The sequence below is a fragment of the Mixophyes fleayi genome, chromosome 5 (genome assembly GCF_038048845.1).
Source record: "Mixophyes fleayi isolate aMixFle1 chromosome 5, aMixFle1.hap1, whole genome shotgun sequence".
NCBI lineage: Eukaryota > Metazoa > Chordata > Amphibia > Anura > Limnodynastidae > Mixophyes > Mixophyes fleayi.
The window spans coordinates 273,516,049-273,540,592 of NC_134406.1; the positions used below are offsets into that span (position 1 = coordinate 273,516,049).

The window sequence follows — 24,544 nt, forward strand, 5'->3', positions numbered from 1 at the left end:
TGTATTTAGTAAACATTTCACTTGTATTACACATTATTACAATATAGTGGTCTGTTTATTATTAAAGAAGCTGTAAGGGCCTTTCTCTGTGTATATCCCAGTGTACTGAGCTCAGATGTGACATTTCAGCTATTTTAAAAATTATAGAATATATATTCTGTATAACCTATATATACACTATATGGACAGAAGTATTTGGCCACACCTGTTGATTATTGACTTGACGTGTTTCATTCAGACCCGTTGCCAGAGGTGTATAAAATCAAGCACCTAGCCATGCAGTCTCCATTTACAAACATATGTAATACAAGATGGGTCGTTCTGAAGAGCTCAGTGACTTCGACTTCAAGTGTAGTATTGTGATAGGATGGCACCTTTGTAATAAGAAGATTCGTGAAATTTCATCCCTGCTGAATATTTCACGGTCAACTGTCAGTGATATTATTAGAAAGTGGAAGCATTTTGCAACTCAGCCACAAAGCGAAAGACCACGTAAAATCACAGAGTCAATGACTGCTCAGGCGCATGGTGCATAAAAGTCGCCAACAATCTGCTGATTCCGTAGCTGAAGAGTTCAGAACTTCCACTGGCATTAATGTAAGCACAAAATCTGTGCGGCGGGAGCTTAATGGAATGGGTTTCCAGGGCCAATCAGCTGCATACAAGCATCACATCACCAAGACCAATGCCAAGCGTCGGATGGAGTGGTGTAAAGCACACCGACACTGGACTGTGGAGCAGTGGAAACGTGTTCTGTGGAGTGACAAATCACACTTCTCTGTTTGGCAGTCAGATGGGAGAGTCTGGGTTTCACAGATGCCGGGAGAACATTACCTATCTTTACATTACATTATCTATCTATCTCATATCTATCTATCTATCTATCTATCTATCTATCTATCTATCTATCTATCTCATATTTATCTATCTCATATCTATCTATCTATCTATCTCATATCTATCTATCTCATATCTATCTATCTCCTATCTATCTATCTATCTATCTATCTATCTATCTCATATCTATCTATCTATCTATCTATCTATTCATATCTATCTATCTATCTATCTATCTATCTATCTATCTATCTCATATCTATCTATGTCATATCTATCTATCTATCTATCTATCTATCTATCTATTTCAGACCTATATACAAATATCTTTTCCGGACAAGAGAAACACAATAGATCCTGCAGGACACAAACAGAATTGTATCCTGGAAACTCTAATCCTGTATACATACAGAGGTATGAAGGTGTTACTGATAATAGCTGTATGAGGCAGTAATCTAAAACTGAATTGACCATGACCGATATTAAGCTGGTTTGTTAATGACTTTGGCAGTGATACAATGACACCCAATGGATATAGTATTACACAATGCAGTTGGATAGATATACTTTATGCTTTTCCCTTGTAAACACAACACCACAACATTACATGGCTATAACACAACCTTACTATATGCTCATCGACAAAACATTTTATAGAGGGACAGTAACAGACAAGGACATTTTGTTTAGGAGACGAACGGATTTTTCAAACTGCTCTGAGAATTATTCATCTCATTCTGCATTAGGGACTGATCTTCTCAGCAGCAGAATGTGGCCATAGACATCCATCCCAACATTTAAGTTCTTTTTGAAATCGGGGCAGAGACTCGCCCCCTCTGTAAAGGCCGCATCACATTAGGGGTGTGATTGCGCCACGTTATGGAGACACCATGAGCCCGAGGGCGTAGCTAGAGCTTGTAAAGTCCTAGGCCGACCCCCAAACACCTTCCCTAAATAATTCCCTGCATTGCTGGACCCACCCTCCGCACATGTTCACCTGTCTGGGGTGATGGGACAGTCCGTTGCAATCGGACAGTTGTGGAAAGTGTGTTTAAAGTGTCTCTGGTCCCACCTCAATCACACTGCCATGCAGAATGGATTTGTATCTGTTCATAGATCTATGTAGACATATAATATCTATAGATATATAATCTATAATGCAAGTTTACAGCATGAAGAAGCAAAGTGAAACTCTGAGATTATGGCACCAGAACTTTGCACCCCTGTGAAATGTGGTTCGAATGATTATTTGCTGTGTTTTCTCTCTCTACTTTCCTAAGTTGATTATAGCACAAATCGTCCTGTACTTAAATGTGTCCTCTAAGTATTCGTTTAAGTCTTGACTCGCGGTCTCATTAGTGTTTTTAACGCCAGAGATTGTGAGACCTAAGAGACAATACAAAGGTGCTAATTATTTTGTGTGGGGTTTTTTTTTGCAGTCCAAAGCTACAATATATCATCTGTCTCTAGTGATACTTGTGCAAAACTGTGTCTTAACTCCTTAGTGACTAAAAGTCTCATATCCCGTTGTGTGGTTTTCAAAATGCCAAGATATGTGAAAAAACATAACTAAATGATGCAAATGTTCCTTCAACTTCCACCTCGTACAAAATAAAATGAGTTGCTAATAAAAGTGTTACATGCAAAGAAGGGAAGTGATCATACGGCCGTCATTGCAAATAAGTATATTTTAACAAGAGGCCCATAACTAATAATACACATCTGCAGCGTCTGTCCTGTGACTGAATCGCTGGTGTCTACCCCACAAAGCCAAATTAGGTTACAGGCTTTATATAATTCAGCAGATATTGTAACTCAGCCAAAATATGTCTATTTGCCTGTGAGCTTGTGTCTGGGACTTGTACAAAAACTCCAGAGACATTGGGCCTGAGGTACCAAGGCACGAAGACTGAGCGCAATATTATATGCACGTATTTAGAACTCACGAAATCTTCAAGGAACAGATCTATAGAAACGTGAAAGTAAGACTGCAGGATACGTCCAATCCCTATGCGGATTATAAATTCTCAAAAGCATGCGCAGGAAAATGTAAAAAAATATTGAATTAATATCACCTGGTAATAATATGGACACTAATGATAAAACAGTTTAAATAAAGTGTTGGTTTCTTTTTTAAATGATCTCTTCCATGAAATACATTTATTAGAATGTTGTTAATGTCTGTTGAGCATATAAATAAATTATACGGTTTCTCCTGATTGCAGACACATGTAATAGCGTGCATACGAGACTGTCATCACTACTTATCAGGACTGAGAATATGCCCAGAGCTGGTGCAGGGGATACAGAATAAAATGAGTAACTTTGACGTGCGTAAAGCTTCATACGGATGTGGCAGTGTGCGCTCAAGTTTGGCATGCTTCTATTGTAGATTGACTACGGCAAAATGCCCCTTACCCATCTAGCTCACTCCTCGAAGGCTGTAGTAAGTGTCCTGTGCGTACGGACACACAGCAGACAGCTCTGCGTTCACGGACGTATCTTGTTCACGGACGTATCTCCCGATTTTGGGCAGGCGCAGAGTAATTTTGCGTAGACCAGCAGACACGTGCCTTGGTGAGTGATGGTCTCCCAACCTCTAATCTATAGGGGCAATGCCTGGATTTCAGTTCAATACCAACAAAGTTATGACAACAGAACTTCGAGCTTAATTCAGAGAAATATACAGAAGATAAGATCACAGCCTGGATGTTATGCACGACTGACAGTAACACACCTTGTGGCCACCTCTCACATATATCACATATATGGACTCTGCAGGCGTCCACTATTACTGTTATCTATTATATATAATATACTGACCCCATTGCCCCGCACACCATGATACACAGACCCACAGACAGACAGATAAACTAGATGGAACTAAATGTAACAATCAGGAATTACCTTGTGCAGAGTTTTGCCATAACTTCCCCTCCCGTTGTGACACATCAACAAAGTGTTCTCTGAGCAGTAGGGAGTGTGTACACCCTGAGCACTAACACACCCTCCCCCCTCCCACCAGGATTTGGAAGTAACACCCAGACAACAACTAGTACAGCCAGCGCCAGGGACTGGCGGAAAACTCCAGCAGTGAAAGTTTGTAATCATTAGGTTACTGACAAGTGTCTCGTGTGTGACAGGGACATACAAAGTAACACATGTATTACATACATTTGTTTTTCTTACACTTTATCTAATTTGTTCCCTTAGGTTCAAATTAATATGAACATAAAACAGACACAAAATCTATATTATGTATATTATATATACACATAGAAATATATACACACACAAGTGTACACTGGAACCTATACTGACACGAGTTGCTGACACATTGGTCCTGAGTCATTAAGACACGTGTCTGACGGTTTTCTGCATTTCATCTGAAAAATCGCTCTACGTATGGCTAGAACTGAACGATACGCAACAGAACGCAGCCACGGCCAAGTCATCTACAAGCGCAGACCACACTCACTACATGATTCAGGGGAGTGAACGGGGCTTGGAATGGGCGGATGCACGTACGCAATGTACAGTAAGGGCGTTAGAGTCTTGCACCAGCTAGTCTAAGTCCTGAATCCTAGTTATGTCAGTATTGTATGCATGCTATATGTGTTATGTACAGTGGACATTAAGAACACCCTAATAAATGTATTTCTAGGAGAAAAAAAAGATATAATTTTTTTAAAATGTCCATGTATAATTATAAATGACTATATTATTGACATATACCATTAAATTAATATATATATTTTTTTCTTTGCATTCTTTTGTGATTTTATGTTGCACATAGGTACTAAGTGAGCTTACACCCATAGTCATCACCCCACGTGTCTTCAGACCCGTTCCTTGTTGACTTCGGGAGAACGCAGAGACAAGTTATTTGCACCTCAGTGTGCGCCGTAATGACTCAGCCCCTTTATATTCTGGTGTTTTCTTTGCACAGATTCTGGAGCAATCTTATGAAAACACAAAACCCGTTGTTAAACTGGTTCTTCTTTAACAACAAAAGTGCTGCATTGTACTGTCTACCTGATGATGTCCTGCTCTCTTCCGGGTGTACAGTAACATTCTGTTCACAAATAAACTCTCAGTACTATATTCGTTCAGCAACTGCTCACAACTGTCATTCCACAATTAGATTCCCAGCAAGTGCTGTCTCATACAATGGGCGTCTGTCTCGTGCACTCAGACAAGTCCGTCTTGTGTTCTCAAAATCTCATTATAAATCGCTGGCGGCTGCAATTATCTCCCACAGATTGTTTATTAAATAATAACTTCGAGTGCATAAAACAAACAGTACAGGAAATGGACCTTTGTTGACACTTTTGTGGGTTTTAGAAAACTAGCAATTAAAGGTAAAAAAAACCAATTAGTTTCAGTTAAAAACGTGTTTTACACCCAGGTCAGCTAACATGGTCACCTATAGGGGAGATTTCAACTGGCCGCGTTACTGTAAAAAGTAACGCGGCCCATGCACTATTACCGTTATTACGGTGGTTTCAACGGCAGCTTTTTTTTCCAGGGAGCTTCGAGCAGAAAGCAGGATTAACTTTAATAATATCGGTAATAGGTTTAACGCTGCGCTACTTCTGGGGACATGAATTCCCCCCATAGTGTTCTGATAAAGTACTTCTTTTGGACAAATGTTACTTTAAATAGTTAAACGTTAGTACTCCTATGTTAGAGAGTAACTTTATTAAATCTTTTTGCCTGGCAAACAAGTGTAGGGTATGCACTACTGTGTGGTATATTATGATCTGGGGGCACTGGTTTGTTTTCTTTAGGCTGCTATTACTGATTTATAAATTTACACAGTCATGTGACTACTATAGCAACTACAGTCATACGACACATGGTGTAGTGAGCAGAGAGGCATTGGAACGCCCCTCTGAGCTCTGTGACATCTACCTCCCTCCCTCCCTCTGCCATCACATAACCTGAGAGCTGTGAGTCTGTGTCTGTGTAACTTGCAGACATAGGGCCTGATTCATTAAGGATCTTAACTTGAGAAACTTCTTATTTCAGTCTCCTGGACAAAACCATGTTACAATGCAAGGGGTGCAAATTAGTTTTCTGTTTTGCACATAAGTTAAATACTGACTGCTTTATCATGTAGCACACAATTACTTGATAGCTTATTTGTACACTGAAATTTAAAGTTGATATTTGTGTGCTACATGTAAAAACTTTAACTTATGTGCAAAACAGAATTCTAATTTGCACCCCTTGCATTGTGACATGGCTTTGTCCGGGAGACTTAAATAAGAAGTTTCTAAAGTTAAGATCCTTAATGAATCAGGCCCATATTTTGCAAACTCCAGAGAGATTTTGAAAAGGAGATAATGATTTGCAGCTAAAAAAAATGACTATCGGATAAATGATTAAAATGTACTTTACTTGCTACTTAAAGACAAAAAAGCATCTATGTGGGGTTGCTGCTTTAATTAGACAAATGTAATGCAGTAAATAAGCTCCTTAAACCAGCTTACGCCACACAATGTAATATATTACAGGATACATTGTGTCATGACACCACATTCCTGTTGTATTTCTACATAACATCGCTCTGTATTTCTAACTCAATTAGACACCATTAGTTGTTTTAGGCCTTTAAAATCATGGTTAATTTATGATTATTAGGGAATTAGTGGCACTATATAAATAGATGATGATGATGACAGATGCTATTGCAGGGAAAACTAATATGTGAACATGAACGGTGCGGATGTCAATGTAATATCGGTAAAATTATCAAATAAGTTGGAAAAAATAAAATATAAACTGCAGATAAATTCAGTCTAAGACAAGCAAGATCTTTAGTCCAATAAATAAAAACAGTTTTACACTGGTCCATAGAGAATTATCCTGTCCAGTATGATTGTTTTGACCTGGCACCATGTAAGAATCTGTGTTGGAGACAGTTCCTGCAGGAAATTAAGCGCCGATCTCTAATAAGTCCATACACAAGTTACAAGGGACAAATTAGTCCACAGCGGTAATCAGTGGAAAGTTGCGCAGGGGATAAATTCATTTATTTTCCTATTATGTCTCAGTGAGCCTGATCAGCTGTTTGTTGCCGCAACGGTCATAGGCAAACAGAGGGGGGGTTCCTAGTGCCTGGAAACCCCCTCCAAGCCTGGGGCACTGTATAATTGAGATGGCTGGACCCTGCCCCCGCTTCATACGGCTCAGCTTGAAAAGGAAGAGCAGGGTACACCTAACAGTAGTGCATGCAGCATTGCCCATGTATATTATAGGGATAGGAAGAGTTGGAGAGCAGCCAAACACTGTCTAAAATTATAGCTACGCCCCCATGCATGCTGGCCACGCCCACTGGTGGCGTGGTGTGGAAATTCCCCTCTACAAATCCTGTGTTTGCCCCTGGTGTCAGAATGGTAGACCTGATAAACATAGCGGTGAATGATCCAAAGTCATGTTCTACTCCACTGTAAAGTCAGAAGTATTACCAATATCCTAACGCTTTTCGTTCTAAGATAGAAGTTCTTCACAGTTTACTTATGGCAAATACTTCATGCATTGTTAACAATCTGTTAGTAATTATTCCACCAATGTAAATGATTGGTTAATTACCTACCAATTACATTAATTGGATAATTACCAGCAGAATTCATTTTGATCATTGCGCAGGTAATTAAACACAGGAGAAAGAAGGAAGAGACAACGTTCACCACAATAATACTGGTTATCATACACGTTAATACAGCAACTTTTTGCCAAGCTAATATTACTCATTGCTTCCATGGGACACAAAGACATAGAGGTTCCTAATGGCCATTAATGGAACAGTGCCACCCAGGCCAAAATATGGAGGGACAGTCCCAATTCTCTGCACCCTATAAATATATATATTGGCAAGTTGACACATTTTGCACCACAAACTTTGAATGTGCACTTGTAGCATCACCGCTGGTCACTTATTTGCTATTCAAAGCAGAAACATTTTGTAATTTTTGTTACCGTCTGTTGCTGAAACTCAATTAGCAGTTAGATGGTTTAAAATAGATTAGGCTGCATAGATATATAGTACTGTATAGTATATGCTATATACAGTAATCTGCACTATAGGAAGACCACATTACGTTCACTAGAACAGCTCTTCTCAGAACAGTTACATTTGAGGACAATGATTTAGACAGACAAGAAATTCTGTTACGGTCATTTCAAGTTTGGAAAAAGGAAACTTTGTGTCAGTATCACAACCGTCAGTAGAATTAGGAAATATTGTCATCAATGCAGCTTTTTCAAGGAACAGTCTTGTTGCAAAATGTGTGACCTGTTTTACTGCAGATAGTATACATGACATCCTAATGTACGTCCTTATATCCTGTTCAAGACCAGGCACAGGCTGTGAGGGGTCTACAGACTTCAAGTCAGAACTTGCACGTAATTTGGATTTTAGAAAAGAGCACAGAACCTAGTATGGCTGGATCACTTATAAACAACTTATGGTATAAATTTATTTAAAGGAAATAACGCATGTCGCTTATTTATGTAATTGCCAATGAACTTATTTTTGATATTGTGTATAATTTGATATAGGAAATATTTATTTCTGAAATTATATATATATATATATATATATATATATATATATATATATATATACACATATTGACAATAATTGTGTTCTGTCTTCGTTTTGTATTCACACTATTTAGTGCATTTGTATTGTGTGTATACTAGTGTGACCTGGACTGACAATATATCTTTTCTATTTCTAATTTTGGTCAAATATTTACCGTCTGTATTGGCCGTACCATCCTGCAGACCAGAATACAAAATTTTAAGCAAATCAAGTCAGCAGAACAGACCAGTTTACAGATAGGCAGCGATTCTGTCTTCAAGTTCAACTTTTGCTTCCCCATTCCATAGGATCCCTTTCCATAATATTTGTAAGTTTGTATTTTCTCTGTATCCAATTGTGCAATGAGGCAAATTTTTACACAGTAGTTTTGGAAATTTAGCTCATCTCTCGATTGCTCCATCTGTTACTGGAAGTTGATTAAACATTATAGATGCAACAATCTGGAGAACTGCATATCACATATACCATGTACATAGAAAGGAAGCTTATAAAACTCTTCTTAAGCTGGGTACACACTACAGAATTTTTCACCAACTTTTTATGCCGAGAGATTTTACATGCGATCGATGTTCCGATCGCTCGGTCCATGGACTGCATACACACTAGCCTTGTTTAGGACGATAAATGGAAGAGCGGACGTCCCTTTAGCGACTTTTTACAGCCATGTTGTCGTGAGCAATGACTAATTTCGTACTCACTGTTGTGGATCGGTCGGAAGATTATACACACTACACAGCGGAAACGAGATTGGAACGGAAATATTAAACGGTACGAACAACCAAATGAGGCGACAATCGTCCATTTGGGCAGACTTTCGACCATCGTGTCACAACACACACTGACCCGACTTTTGAACGAGCGGTCGTATGTCGGCTGATTGAGCCAATTATTGGACGAAAACCGTGTAGTGTGTACCTAGCTTTACCTTTCAGCAATAAATGTAGATAGTTTCTGATCAAGGCTTAATGCAGAATGTTGCAATAAACAAGACAGGAAGGGCATATATCGCTGTTTTAGCAGTGTTATTAATGAAATACGCTTAGATACAGATGTACTGGCACATTCCAGTCATTAATGACAAGTGATGGCAGGATCACCACTAATTAAACATGTCAGTACAGAAGCAGCAATCTGCATAAACCTTTGGCTCTGTAGTAGAGGAATTTGGCAGCCTGTCCGTACTTAGACAATTGATTTGAACTAATGTTGTGCTATCTACTAAACAAGGTGCTTTCAGCATTGAGTTATCACAGCGGTGCCTTTAAACACACATTCTGGACGCTAGCTTGCACTTTCATGTTTAATAAACATCTAGTTTTATGAATGTTAGGTAACAATGGTAATATCTACAGGACAAACTGTGGTTTCAGCTACTATTATAAATATGAAATATTTACTAATTGCTTATATCGCCCGGCTGCCCAAAAATGACAGAATAAATCCCATAGTCATGAGACACAACGAAGTGCCGGTGAAATCATGAATATTCTCAATTCTGGGGGGTAAATGTATCAAGCTGTGAGTTTCTGGCGCGTTTGAAAAGTGGCGATGTTGCCTATAGCAACCAATCAGATTCTAGCTGTCATTTTGTAGAATGTACTAAATATATTATATCTAGAATCTGATTGGTTGCTATAGGCAACATCTCCACTTTTCAAACTCGCCAGAAACTCGCAGCTTGATACATTTACCCCCTGGAATCATTTTTACATGAACAACAAAGGGGGAAATGATAATTCAGTAACTTTTACACAATCGCCACAAATCGCTAGCGATTTGCATCTCCAGACTACCAGATGTATAATCCTGCAGATTGGAGGGTTTAAATGGAAATCACTGGTGATGTGTGACGAACTCAAAACACCTAATCTGCTGAGGGTTTAGTCAAAATCTGCAGGGAAAACATCATTTTTTTTATACCTGCTTCTTATTGGCCTGAAGCTCAAACAACTATTCCGACCAGGTACTGACTGTTGGGATGTCAAGACAGACCCCTTAAGTCAGAGCCTTTGCACCTTTGCTGCTTTTAAATAGGAAAGTAAATTTATAGGGGCACTAAAATAATAAACATTGAAATTATCAAATAATAACTCACATAATGAAGTGTGCCCATTAGAAATTTGCTAAATTTTCAATTAATTTTGTTCTGCAAAAATTTACTTCATTCCCAATTTCACTGCAGAAATTGAACAGGTTTCATTGAGGGAATTTGGCCTTGTGTTTTCAGTGGTACCTCCAGGGGCAAATGCAGGATTTGTAGAGAGAGGTTTCCATGCCAAACCGCAAGTGGGCGTGGCCAGCATGCTTTGGGGCGTGACTATAATTTTAGACAGTGCTTGGCTGCTCTCCAACTCTTCCTATCCCCATCATATACACGGGCAATGCTGTGTGCACTACTGTTAGGTGCACGCAGCTCTCCCTTTTTGAGCAGAGCTGTGTGAAGCGGGGGCAGGGTCCATCCACCTCAATTATACAGTGCCCCAGGCTGGTAGAGGGGTTTCCAGGCACTAGGAAACCCCCCTCGGTTTGCCTATGACCTCAGCCACAACACATCGCAGAATGAATTTGCCATCTCTCATCCCCAGGCCCGATGTTCCCTCACTCTCATAATTAATTGACGACATAAGCGAGGAGCAGAATTAGCAGAATGAAGAGAAAAACTGAAACGTTTCAGTAATGAAGAGGGTGGTTCTATAGCGGGAGAGGGAGGACTTTATAGTGATCTGTTTATTTACTTTCATAATGTACAATTTTCATCCAAACCCTCAATCCCACAGAAGTAGGTGCAGACTGAATTCATGGAGACAGTTCCAAAAACTGAAATGTGGGACTGTTTGTATGTACATACAAGACTCGACACTTAGGTGCACGAGAGCAAAATAAAATTCTCGGCACGCTCCCATATTCTGCAGTTCATAGGTGACTGTTACTGAAGAAAGTTCAAACCTTTAATAGTTACTTATTAAAGTTGAAAAAAGACACCGTACATTAAGTTCAACCTTTTATAATTTCTATCTGTGTTGATCCAGAAACCAAACACTCTAATGTGACATTTGCCAATTTAGACTCACAAGGAAGAAAAAAAGAATTTCTGACCCCAAATTCTGACAGTGAATTTGCCATCACCAACTCATGTGGTAAAGAATCCCACAGCTTTACCGCTCTTTACATAAAAGCAACATGACAGCGTCATTGATATGCGGTATTGGAGATAAAACTCAGACAATTTTTTTAACCCTTGAAATAGAATGAAACATTATTCAGAATGAGGACACAATGGTACAGTCAGCAGATAAAGGGGGACAAAACCTGTTCTACAATAATTTTTTTAAACACTAAGGGGTAGATTTACTAAGCTGCGGGTTTGAAAAAGTGGGGATGTTGCCTATAGCAACCAATCAGATTCTAGCTGTCATTTATTTAGTACATTCTACATAATGATAGCTAGAATCCGATTGGTTGCTATAGGCAACATCTTCACTTTTTCAAGCCCGCAGCTTAGTAAATCTAGCCCTAAGAGTCTGAGTCATTAAGGAAAGTAAGGCAAAACAATTAGTAAGTTTTCTCCTGGGCAAAACCATGTTACAATACAAGGGGTGCAAATTAGTTTATTATTTTGCACATATGATAAATACTGGCTGTTTATTCATCTAGCACACATATACTTTATAGTTTTATTTGTACACTGAAATTTAACGTTGATCTAGGACATGCCCTACCCCAAATATAAATCTGCCCCCACATTTTAAATTTACCTCCCCCTCCAATGCAACATGGTTTTGCTCAGGTGTAAAGTTACTCATTTTTTATTCTTTGCTCTCCTTAATGACTCAGGCCCTAAAGGAGCATTAGTAAGACTGCACATGGAGAGCCAAGATACAACAGGTCATCGTAACAATTATTTCCGTTTAGTATTTACAGCATAGTTACCTACTCTCCTGGATTGTCCGGGAGACTCTCGAATTTCTGGGAGTCAGCCCGCACTCCCGGGTGAGCAGGCAAACCTCCCAGTTCTCAAAGAATTCAATAGTAAGGCGGCTGGGTGGGGCTTATGACGCAAATCATGCATCATTGTGGCACCGCCCCCTGCTGTAATTGGTCCAAAAAGTTTGATTGCTGTTAAGGAGACGGGGCCAAATGGCGCGACCCGCCGTGCCCAGCCCACAACACGCCCATCTCCCCCCGATCTCCCGGATCACTAATTGCCAATGTTGGCAAGTATGATTTACAGATAAGGACATGGACTTCAGTTAAGTAACAGGATTATTGATGCAAAGAAGGTCGACATGAGTCAGGAGAGGAGACTGACAGAACCCTCAAAACTGGAAGTAGACAAGTCAGTGGGACCAGGGTCTCCCATGGTCTATATCAGGGGTGTCCAACCTTTTAGCTTCCCTGGGCCACATTGGACGACGACAAGTTGGTTTGGGCCGCACATAAAATACACTGACACTAACGATAGCTGATCATCCAAAAAAACATAGAAAACATAGTGAACATATTAAACTTACTTGGAAATGAAGTTAGTAAGAGTTAGGAAACCTGTTGCAGAATCATGATTAAAGCAGTAGTCCCATTACCAGCTACAATTTAACTTACCTGCATCTGCCCCTTAGTGGGGTTCGGGGAATTAAATGCCAAAAACTTTTTTTTCCTCTCTTTCTGCACCCATGAATCATTTTTTTTATTGACCAGTTTGAAATGGTCACCGATATAGGTAGCATCAGGAGGACTAATAGAAATCTACAGAGATTTAAAGATAGGGTGGCGGGAAAAATGGCTCATGGAGCAGCCTCCGATGAGGGTAACAATGGGTGATATTTTCACCCTACTTAGCACTGCACATTTAAAATGGTTTAAAATATTAAAAATACAATCATCTCTTAATATTTATATTAGATACATACAGAGAACACAGCTAGTTCATAATTGCATGGTGCAGAATGTCCAAATTCAGAGTAACAATAAGATACTGGATAATCTTTCACTGCTGCTGATAGTTCACGCGGGTGACTCCTCTGTGCTGCGCTACGCAATGGATGTCGGGCGTTATGACGTCACCTCCGACATTCACTGCGAGCGCCGCATGGAGGAGGAGACCAGGGAGGGAGCCGGAGCGCCAGCTGACGTGACCGCAAGGTAAGGATATTTTTTTAGCAGGATTTTTTTTTCCATTAACAGCGCTGCCCCCACAACCAAAACTCCTGCTGGGCCACATTTACAGGCGGGCTGGGCTGCCCTGGTCTATATCATAGAAATGACCAGGAAAAAACAAAAGGATAAGAGTTTTATTAAGGTACAGGGGGGGAAAATTCCTCAACAAAAGGAAAGTTTTAGAAGACGAGGATATGCACGGAAACTGGAAGGTCGCAGGTGAAGGGTAGTACAGAGAGGGAACAGCCTCCCAACAGAGGGGAGGGGGTAGAGGCTAGTAAATTAGGGGAATTTAAACATGCTTGGACATAATGTTATCCTAAGTCTGATAAAAGGCTCACGCAGGGTCTGCGCTTCTTATCTACCATCACATTCTATGTTTTTGTTCTCATTCCTTCTTCCACTGGTTGTTATATTTTACTTTCCTTTTTAATAGAATTTGTTGCTCAACACAACATTTTAAGGTGATTTGTGTTTAAAAAAAATAAAAAATAAAACTGGTTTCCTGAAACGTTTTAGCACCACGTATGTAATCTGGTCTTCTGGCCGCAAAACGATGATGTTCGTGGGAACCACCGCTCAGAGACATAAGATCGCATCAAATATTCATAGTGACAGTTCATGTTGTGTCCAATCCTGAAATCTGACTAAGGTTTAGGGGACCTTCTACAAAGGAGAAGTGGAGGTGTGGTCCGTAGCGACCAATCAGATTCCAGCTATCATCCTCTAGACTGTAGGTGAATGATAGCTAGAATCTGATTGGTTGAAGCACACATTTGCTACATGAATTAACACACTATTATGTATTTTTACACCTTTCCCAAATGACATTGTTACTGTACGATTATATAGCACAGCCACCATGTGCCACCACACAAAATTGGAACAAAACTGACCACACCTCCATTTCACAAGGCCACACCCCTAAATGTGAAAGCCCCTTTTTAGACATTGAAAATCAGGATACTTCTGCAAAATTCCTGACTTGTGGCATTTATGACAGAGCACGGACATATTCTACAACATTATACTGTATACCTATATAGTATCTGTAATGTATTATATAAGACTTTACAGCATACTTTCCAACTCTCACGGAATGCCTGGGAGACTCCCGAATTCCGGGTAGGTCTCCCGGGCTCCCGGGAGAGCTGGCAATTCTCCCGCATCTGCCCACTTCCTAGTAAAGTGGGCAGATTTCAAGCTTCCATGATGCGATTCTCCGGGAATCGCATCATTTTGGTCCGCCCCCATGGTAAAATGACGCGTTTGAGTCATTACGTCACAGTTGGCAGGGCCAAAATGACCCGATTTGCGGAGTCACGTCCCTTCACGCCAACCTCTACTCTGAGACTCCCGAAGGCCAGTCTTTAAAGGTTGGCAACTTTGCTTTACGGCATGGTACAAAGACCTACATTACTCACTAGGGGCAGCCGTATTGAACCACAAAGTGTCCCATCCATCAATGATTTCCTAGTAAAATGGATAGTTTGAATAACGATTTGACCTAAAAAACCTCTCTCCCCACTGGATATTGTTCGTCGGTCAACTTTAAAAGATGTTTCAAGAAGAACATCCGAGATCTTCTAAATCTTTGACAAGCAGAGCGGAACAAACATCCGAAAATAACCAGACAAAGTTCAATTTCACTTAAAATTCTTTCGAAAAGTTATTTCTGCCAATCTTTATCTAGTCAGAATAATCATTTACATACCTGTCAATCTATCAAGTCAGATGTAAGCGCAGGACTTTGATAAAGGAGAATTCAACTTTTCCTTTCATCAAAATAATATTATTATCTTTAATTTATAAAGCTCCAACATACTATGCAGCGCTGTACATTGATGGGATCATGATTCAAATAAATAACGTACAATGACATGAAACAGAAGGTAAAGACGGTCCTGACCAGATGAGCTTACAATCTAAGAGCTGCGCGGGGAGCAATTGATACATAAGTTTGCAGAATAACGGTTGTAGCTGATGGCGGGGAAAGTGGGCGTGGCTAATGTACAGCAGCAGCGCTATCAGCCACCAATCAGAAAGCAGCCATTGGCGACCGGGATTTCTATGCAGCTACCAGTGGAGCGGTAAGGTGGGAATGAGGACGGACGGCGGCAGATGGACGCCTGGGAGGTGAACTGGTCATAAAAATTATTCATATTCTATATACACAATTTACAAATACTATATACAGTATATATATCATATACTATATATATATATATATATATATATATATATATATATATATATACAAGCTCCAATGGGGCAGGGACTGATGTGAATGAGTTCTCTGTACAGCGATGCGTAATTAGTGGCGCTAAATAAATAAATGGTGATAATGATGTATATATATATATATATATATATATACAGATAGATATAGATATAGTATGGGTATATATACCATGGTAGGAATAGTCCTGCAAAAACTTTTCTTCATATTGCAGTCACTAAGTATAATCCGGGGGGGATTTCAGGATCCAGTAGCCCCCCACCCCTGTGCTTACTGACACCAATATATACAGAACATGCAGCATATACCCATACGTACATATATACACACAGAACTCACCTTCCGCCAGTCACCTGAGGATCTGTATAACCTACAATTACACGTCAAGTGCTACAAGTTTCAATAAGTTGATCACTAGCTGCATAAACAAGGAAACGTGTGTCAGGCCTCTCCCAGGGTGCACTGCAGCACATTCCTGGACGATATGTCAATCAGTGGCCAAGAGCCAACCGACTGCCAGTCTCACTGAGTCCTTTAATATTAAACCTGACACTTTCAGCTTCAAGTTGCTAATAGATCAGCAGTTTAAAATCACACAGTTAATGAGTTTGTCCGTTGTAATAAAAGCGATGTGCAGATTACGAGTCAGTGAGGGAATGGGCAGATTAATTGTGAAATTCTGCAAAACCTGAGTTTTGTTCGGTGTACCTCTAACATACGGTGGGCGTTGGACTGGAATATGCCAAGGTTAGCAGTAAACCGCCAGCGAGACGTGACCTTCTGTCCTGCCAGCACTTATACTAACGGCACCACGCGGGGTAATGAGTGACTCTCATTGTCCCAGTTTTATTCATAGATTTAGGATTAGTGAAATTGTGGTGAAATTTCGTGCAAATCAAACTTAGCAATAGTTTTGCAATGGTGCAACGTTCCGGAGATACGATCTTCCGGCCGGATTCATTAAGGAAAGTTAAGTAAAAAAAAATTGAGTAAGTAGTCTCCTGGACAAAACCATGTTACAATGCAAGGGGTGCAAATTAGTTTTCTATTTTGCACATAAGTTAAATACTGTCTGTTTTTCCTGTAGCACACGAATACTTGATAGCTTATTTGAACACTGAAATTTAAAGTTGATATTTGTGTGCTACATGAAAAACAGACAGTATTTAACTTATGAGCAAAATAGAAAACTAATTTGCACCCCTTGCATTGTAACATGGTTTTGTCCAGGAGACTACTTACTCAATTATTTTACTTAACTTTCCTTAATGAATCAGGCCCTTCGAGTTCAACTTTTGCTTCACCATTCAGCAGAAAACCATGGCGCAGTTTTGGCGCTTGATTCACGCAAAATTTCACCGCAGTTTCGCTCTTCTCTAATTTAGAGTTTCCAGGGCACGTTCTGGTGGGCACCAGCCCATGTCGGACCCACTTTATATTTAATAGAAGAAAAATGTTTACTGGACAAGATAATTTTTTCGCTCTGTCATTCCACAAAATCATTAACCAAGTCCATGCCGCAGATTACTACAGTATAATATTTTCACCAGGGGATCCAGCGCCACCTAGTGGCCAAACTATAAGTAACAAGGAGAGAACAAGTACAGTAGCTTTCAATGAAGACTCTTTCAGAGATTGTTGTTCTCTTGTTCTACATTTAGAGTAACCTATAACATTATAAAGTCCTTGCAGTGATCTTTCATTTGTTGCAAATATGATCAGTGACCGGTGTATGTTATACAATGTATGCACCTCCTTACCAGGACTTAATGTATATGGCAAAGCAACTGACAGCAACAAAGTTCAAAATTTTAGCAAAATAGGAAAAAGATCTCAGCTGCCCAGAGCTCTTGGGGCGATTTCTACACTTTTTGACATGTTTTTTTTTCTCTTCAAGAGAATTCAACACATTAATTATTTGATATTCACTATTCACAATAAAATGGTTTGCAAATTATTGCTAAGTAATGTTCTGCTTTCTTTGGGTAGAAAATAAGCATATATCATACCTCCCAACATTGGTCATCTTGGAATCGGGGTGCAGTGTTTGTGGTTACACGCATTGGGGGCATGGCCAGAAGTTTAAGGCTCCCCCCAACCTCCCTCCCCTAAAATTTTTTCTTGAAATGATGCACGAACTAGCGGCAGGCGCGTGCAGCTCCGCTAACCATGGTGACGTCACCACTCAGCTGGGACCATCCTCCCAACTTCCCAGGAGCCAGGACAAGCGTGGCAACTGCCGGGACTTTGGGTGCGGTCCCTCAAATCAGGACTGTCCTGCCTACATTGGGGTAGTTGGGAGGTTTATATATTGAAGTTGATTCTAGCCTATTTACTTGTGGGTACACAATTTTAAAAGCTGCACTGAATATTTGGCTTAGTCCACATTTGACCACAAAATATTGCGCGTTTCGCAAATGCAGAATTAATCATTGTCAGCCCAGCACATTTCATAGACTATGAATTCAGCAAACGGCGCATTGACCAATAAAGTGTTACCTGAAAATTGTATCACTATCATCATCATCATCATTTATATAATGCCAACTGTTCCGCAGCGCTGTACAGCGAATATTTGTCATTCACATCAATCTCTGGCCCATTGGAGCTTACAATCTAAATGCTCTAACACACACAGGCAGAAACACACACAGACAAGGGTTAATTTGGTTGGCAGCTAATTAAATTCCCAGTATGTTTTTAATTTATTTTGGAGAACTTTGCCCTCCTGCAAAAAGGCCATTTCTGGCCAAAACTCGATTTACATGAGATTTTGCCACAACTAATCCCGTGTCTAATAGGGATGGTCTATTTGGGATTGGTTAATATAATTACTGAATGTATTTATGCAAATTCAAGCTATCTTTGAAATCAACAGTCTCAAACATCCAGTATCCAGTGTCTGAATTTGACGGCTGCTCATCCGGGATCTTCCACAGGGTACATGTATTAAATACCTTAAAGTTCTTCTTTATATTGTCATCTGAATAATACTCACTGCTGGGGAAACACAAGCTCGCTGCCTAGGTGTAATCCTTGACTCACACCTATTCTTTGTTCCCCACATTGACTCTATATATAAATCATGTTACATACATCTAAAGAACATTTCCAGAATTCGCACATATCTCACACAAGACACTGCAAAAACCTTAATTCATGCACTGATCATCTCCCGCATTGACTATTGCAATTCCCTCCTTACTGGTCTTCCCAAAAACAGACTCAAACCCCTACAATCTATTTTGCACGCTGCGGCAAGACTGATTTTCCTTGCAAATCGTTATTCCTCTGTTGAATCACTCTGTATGTCTCTACACTGGCTGCCTGTCTTCTACCAAATCCAATATAAAATACTCTTACTAACCTACAAGGCCATCAACAAAGCTGCACCAACATACATCTCCTCTCTTGTCTCAAAATATCTCCCAACTCGGCAACTCCGTTCTACACAAGATCTGCGTCTCTCATCCACCCTCATTACATCCTCCCATTCCCAGTTACAGGATTTTTTTCGGGCTGCACCCACTCTATGGAATTCTCTCCCTCACACAGTAAGACTCTCCTCTGGTCTACAAACTTTTAAGCGTTCTCTGAAAACCTACCTCTTCAGACAAGCTTATAATATTCCTCAGCCACCCTTTTAACCTTGCTACCTTTAGCCTGTTACACAGTTTCACACAAGACAACTACCCCCTGACCAACATTGTTGTGTGACAGGATCATTTAGCCTACGAGTCACTTTTACCTTTGCAGTCTGGCTGGGCCAAAATGCAAAATGTAGACTTAACCTCATGTGTCAATCTCCCATTGTCCCATAGATTGTAAGCTTGCGAGCAGGGCCTTCTCACCTCTTTGTCTGTTTTACCCAGTTTGTTTATTAGTTTATTATGTTTGTCCCCAATTTAAAGCGCTACGGAATATGTTGGCGCTATATAAATAAATGATGATGATGATGATGATGGTACAATCTCAGACGGAATGTCATGTGTTCTGCACTGATCCCATGTCACGCAAGGCTATTCCTACCCTATGGTAGGGCGCCATCTAGTGGTATAATATATTTGTCACTCACCGGACCGTGAGTGCCTCTTCCCGGACATTTAGGAACCGTGGCCGTCCACCATCCTGAGGGTCTGCGCATGCGCAGCCCTTTTCTATACTTCAGTGTATACCCCTTTAACTTAATTGGCAGATCAGGCAACCTCCCTATATTAAGCACCTGTGGTCACCACCACGTTGCCTGATCTTGGAGTCTCATTCCTCATGAGTCTCTGAAGGTGTTCCTGTATTACTCGTGTATTCAGCGCTGCTGATTCCTGTGGTTTCCAAACCACTTCTACTACTGTGTTACCAAACCACTTCTACTACTGTGCTTCCATTCCACTTCTACCATCAACTGTATCATCATGACTGTTTGCTGATTCCTATCCGCTGCCTCCGTGCACTACAGTCTTCTATACCTCTTCAACGTTATTTTATATCTATGTGACTGTTTGCTCATCGCTATCCGCTGCCTCCGTGCACTCCAGCTTCTACCTCACTCACCTGCTTCTCATCAAGTCTGTTTGCTGATTTCTATCCGCTGCCTCCGTGCACTACAGTCTCCTGCTTGCAACTCGCCTGTGTTCAACATCGTGACTGCCAGCTGACTACTATCCGCTGCCTCTGTGCACTACAGTCTCCTGCTTGCAACTCGCCTGTGTTCAACATCGTGACTGCCAGCTGATTACTATCCGCTGCCTCTGTGCACTACAGTCTCCTGCTTGCAACTCGCCTGTGTTCAACATCGTGACTGCCAGCTGATTACTATCCGCTGCCTCTGTGCACCATAGTCTCATCTCATCGTTGCTGTGACTTCCTCGAGACTGCCGCTTTCATTACCATCTGCTACACTTCGTGATCACAGCTCCTGCCCTGCGCTGCACTCCTGTTTCCCATCGCTGTTGGTTCCTGTGGTTGCTACTGGTTACCTCCGTGTGCCGCTGAGTCCTGCTGCGGTGGTCAACGCTATCGTCCATCTCCTGCTGATCCACTCTCCACGCCTTCACGTGTTCCACTGGTCTCTACCCTCCTGTCAGCATTGGATTTGTATCTCATCTACTACCCTCTGCTGGATCATCTCCATTCTCCTGGGTCCCCTATGAGTCCAGTTCCACGTGTTGCTGACTCCTCTGGATTCGTGTCCCTGTTGGTCTACTCACCTGTGCGCTGCACCTGCTAGACCGCTGCTTCACCTATCCAGGGACTTCCTATCCAGTCGCCCTCCAGCCGCTCAGGTACCGCTGCAATCCCATCTGACTGCTACTGCTGAACCACGGTATGCATACTTCTCATTGACTGGGCTGTGTATTGCATATCTTGCTGGACTGTGTTTGGTTCTCTCTGGAGTCTGCTATCCGCTGAGTCTATTGCCATCATTGACTGTGTTATCATTGTGCTGGACTACTTCAAGAGACTTTCTAGATTGCAGACCTGATCAGTCATTTACATATATATATATCTATATTGTGCATATTACTGTGGATCGTGTATAAGGTGCCTGTGTATATCCTGTGTTGCAGTCTTCCCCCGTGCACCTCCTCACATATATATTCAGTGGTACAACTTGCTGATGTCAGACCACTGATCCCTGTTTCCGGTATCACCTGTTCCATTATCCTCTCACATAGCAGTGGTACAACTTGCTACCGCAGACCACTGACTACCTGGATACTTCCACCTGGATTCCATTCCTTCACTCAGACAGCGGTACAACTTGCTACCCGCAGACCGCTGACTCTCATCACCTCCTTGCTTCTGTTGGACATTCCTCCTCACTATAGCAGTGGTACAACTTGCTATCGCAGACCACTGACTACCTTCACGTGTCCTTGTCCATACAGTTCCTTGTGTATCATTACCTCATTATTACCAGTGTTGCTAGTCATAGACTTTCCTGAGCATCTCATCGGCCATCATTTCATGTTCCGTGATCACCCAGCTACCAGAGTACCCTATTACCATCTACATTGCTCGGGTAAGCCTACCATCTGGTGATCCCTGGGTAAAGACTCCTAGTGCCCGTGACAGTAAGATCAGGCCATGACAGACCCAGATGTGGAACCTACCGCCAAAGAGATGCTGCAACATCTGGTTAGCCGTGTGGAGCAACAGGATGCCCGCCAACAGCTGTTACTTCAGTGTTATCAGTCATTAACCTCCCAAGGAACATCTGGACAGACTGTGACAGCTACTACTGAAGCTCCTGTGCTTTCCTCTGTTTCCCCATTGCCATCCCAGGTGTCTATAGCTTCCATGCTTCACCTGCCTACTCCGTCAAAGTACGATGGAGACCCCAAAACTTGTAGGGGTTTCCTTAACCAATGTTCAGTCCATTTTGAGCTCCAACCTCAAAATTTTTCTACCCATCGTTCCAGAGTGGCCTATCTTATCTCTTTGTTTTCAGGACAAGCCCTGGCTTGGGCCTCCCCTCTGTGGGAGAGGAACGATCCAATATTACAAGATAGTGCCAAATTCATTTCTACATTCCGAAGTGTGTTCGATGAACCAGGTCGTGTGACCTCCGCTGCTTCCAGCATCCTCCGTCTGCGACAAGGATCTCATACTGTAGGCCAGTACGTCATTCAATTTAGGATCTTAGCCTCTGAACTTCAGTGGAACACTGAAGCCCTAGTTGCCGCCTTCTGGCAGGGGCTTTCCGATAAAATTAAAGATGCACTGACTACCCAAGAGCTTCCTTCGTCACTTGAAGATTTGATCTCTCTATGCCATCGTGTTGATATGAGATTTCGTGAAAGAGAGGCTGAGAAAACGACTTCTGCTAAAGCACCTTTTCGCTCTAACCCTCAATTTCGTCCAGTGTCACCTGCTGTGATTCCCATGGAGATAGGACGTTCCAAGTTATCTTCTGAGGAGAGGAAACGAAGAGTCAAGAATAGACTCTGTATCTATTGTGCTGATTCCACTCATGTCCTCAGCTCCTGCCCTAAGAGATCGGGAAATGCCAGGCCCTAACTAGTTCTGGAGAGGTGAAGTTAGGGTCCCTGGAGTCCTCTCCATCGTCTATGAAATCTAAAGTCTGCGCTTTTGATGTGACTATTTCCTTTGCTACCAAAACCTTTGAGTCACAGGCATTGATTGATTCCGGAGCAGCAGGAAATTTTATTTCCAAATCGTTAGTTAATCAATGGTCTCTACCAATGACTACCTTAAAAACTCCCATTACTGTGACGGCTATCGATGGATCACGTCTCATCAACGGTCTCATCACCCAGAGTACGTCTCCAGTAACCCTTCAGATTGGTGCTCTGCATCATGAAGAGATATCGTTTTTAATTCTTCCTGTTACGACAAGTCCGATTGTCCTAGGCCTTCCATGGCTTCAGTGTCACTCTCCCCAGATTGACTGGCGCACCCCTCAAGTCACGTCTTGGGGGCCTGAATGTCACCATCATTGCCTTTCCCAAGTCATTCCTCTCAAGGTACAGCAAGCTTCCATCTCAGCTATTTCACCGGGACTCCCTCCTCAATATGCTTCATTTACCGATGTTTTTGATAAAGCTCAGTCTGAACGTCTTCCTCCTCATCGTTCTTGGGATTGTCCGATTGATCTTCTTCCTGGCAAGACTCCTCCCAGGGGCCGGGTCTATCCACTCTCGTTACCTGAAACTCAAGCTACATCTGAATATATACGGGAGAACCTCCAGCGTGGGTTCATTCGACCTTCCACCTCGCCCGCTGGAGCTGGGTTCTTCTTTGTCAAAAAGAAGGATGGATCATTACGCCCTTGTATAGATTTTCGTGGACTCAATGCCATTACTATCAAGAATCGGTATCCCATTCCGTTGATCACTGAGCTATTTGACCGCATCAAGGGAGCCCGTATTTTTACTAAGTTGGATCTTCGTGGTGCCTACAATTTAATCAGAATCCGTTCCGGTGACGAATGGAAGACAGCGTTTAACACCAGAGACGGGCATTACGAATATCTGGTAATGCCTTTCGGGCTATGTAATGCCCCCGCTGTTTTTCAAGGCTTCATCAATGAGATTTTTCGGGACTTATTATATGTATGTGTCGTCGTCTACCTGGACGACATATTGATTTTTTCACAGGACCTGCCTTCTCACCACCAACATGTGGCAGAAGTCCTCTCCAGGCTACGGAAAAATTCATTGTTCTGTAAATTAGAAAAATGTTCATTTGAATTACCCCAGATTCCATTCTTGGGGTATATTGTTTCCGGAGTTGGTCTGAAGATGGATCCTGACAAAGTAAATGCTGTACTACATTGGCCCCAGCCAACTACTCTTCGTGCCATCCAGCGTTTTTTAGGTTTTGCCAATTACTATAGACGCTTCATTCAAGACTTTTCTTCCATTGCATCTCCTATTGTGGCCCTGACTCGAAAAGGGGCTAATCCTAAGCAATGGTCTACTGAGGCTATTCAAGCCTTTCAAACATTAAAAGAGTCCTTCTCTTCGGCTCCAATCCTTCGTCAGCCTGATGTGACACTCCCTTTTTTCCTAGAAGTAGATGCCTCTAATGTGGGCTTAGGAGCTATTCTCTCCCAACGCTCGGAACAGCAAAAATTCCACCCTTGTGCCTTCTATTCTCGGGGTCTCCTACCCGCAGAGAAGAATTATACCATCGGAGACAAGGAATTACTGGCTATCAAAGCCGCATTAGAGGAATGGAGA

General features: G+C 41.5%; 1 protein-coding gene across 4 annotated transcripts in view; it reads right to left on the reverse strand.

Moving 5' to 3' along the window:
- Positions 1 to 16,267, reverse strand: part of ALS2CL (ALS2 C-terminal like) — a 73,843-nt gene extending 57,576 nt beyond the window's left edge. For 3 of the 4 annotated variants that reach the window (XM_075214152.1, XM_075214153.1, XM_075214149.1), the window contains exon 1: positions 3,745 to 3,804. The gene's annotated coding sequence lies outside the window, so the exon portion shown is untranslated. Of the gene's footprint in view, positions 1 to 3,744; positions 3,805 to 16,181 lie in introns of those variants that run through there. The other variant, XM_075214150.1, reaches the window with a different exon arrangement.
- Positions 16,268 to 24,544: the final 8,277 nt, after the last annotated feature.